Source organism: Morone saxatilis, unplaced genomic scaffold (assembly GCF_004916995.1).
Source record: "Morone saxatilis isolate NCDOM2014 unplaced genomic scaffold, NCSU_SB_2.0 Contig139, whole genome shotgun sequence".
Taxonomy (NCBI): domain Eukaryota; kingdom Metazoa; phylum Chordata; class Actinopteri; family Moronidae; genus Morone; species Morone saxatilis.
Window position 1 is genome coordinate 1,683 of NW_023339695.1, and position 548 is coordinate 2,230.

The 548-nt window shown below is 42.2% G+C and overlaps 1 protein-coding gene across 1 annotated transcript in view; it reads right to left on the bottom strand.

Annotated features, from left to right (window-relative positions):
• The window catches only part of LOC118322489 (death effector domain-containing protein-like), a gene marked incomplete at its 3' end in the record, with an annotated part of 3,653 nt that overhangs the window by 940 nt on the left and 2,165 nt on the right, over positions 1-548 (bottom strand). The gene's annotated exons all lie outside the window — the stretch shown is intronic.

A 548-nucleotide genomic window follows, 5' to 3' on the forward strand; every position in this document is an offset into this window, starting at 1 on the left:
TACACACAAGCCTTTACTTTATAAAGAGTGGCCTGTATGAGACCATACACTGTACATAGACTTGTACGTACGTGCATAGGACCAAGATGTTCTCATGCCATGACATTAATTAATTCATCTTTGAGTTGAGCACTCCAAAGCGCAGCTAGATTTAGACTAAACCACTGGGGGAGCTTAAACTGCAGATTCTGAGGGCACAGCAAGCGATTCAAGACACCACACGATTGTTGTTCCAGACAACAGCTGTGTAAACTCTTCTCAAACATAAACTACAGCTGAGCTAATGCCAGTGCAGCCCTGACGTAGCCTTGATGAAGCTGTCCAACATGTCACATATCAACAACACAGCTACACTGCCTTGTTCCTTTTCCTGCATGTTCTATTCACATGTTAAACCTAGCCTAAACATATTGCTGATATCTGTCTAATAATGATAATAGGCCTTTTCACAGTAAACATTTTAATCTCCAGAGTGCACAGCTGTTAATAATAAAATGAATGCTTTAGTGTCAGGGCCCCAGAACATCCAAGATGGCGGCGCGTACACA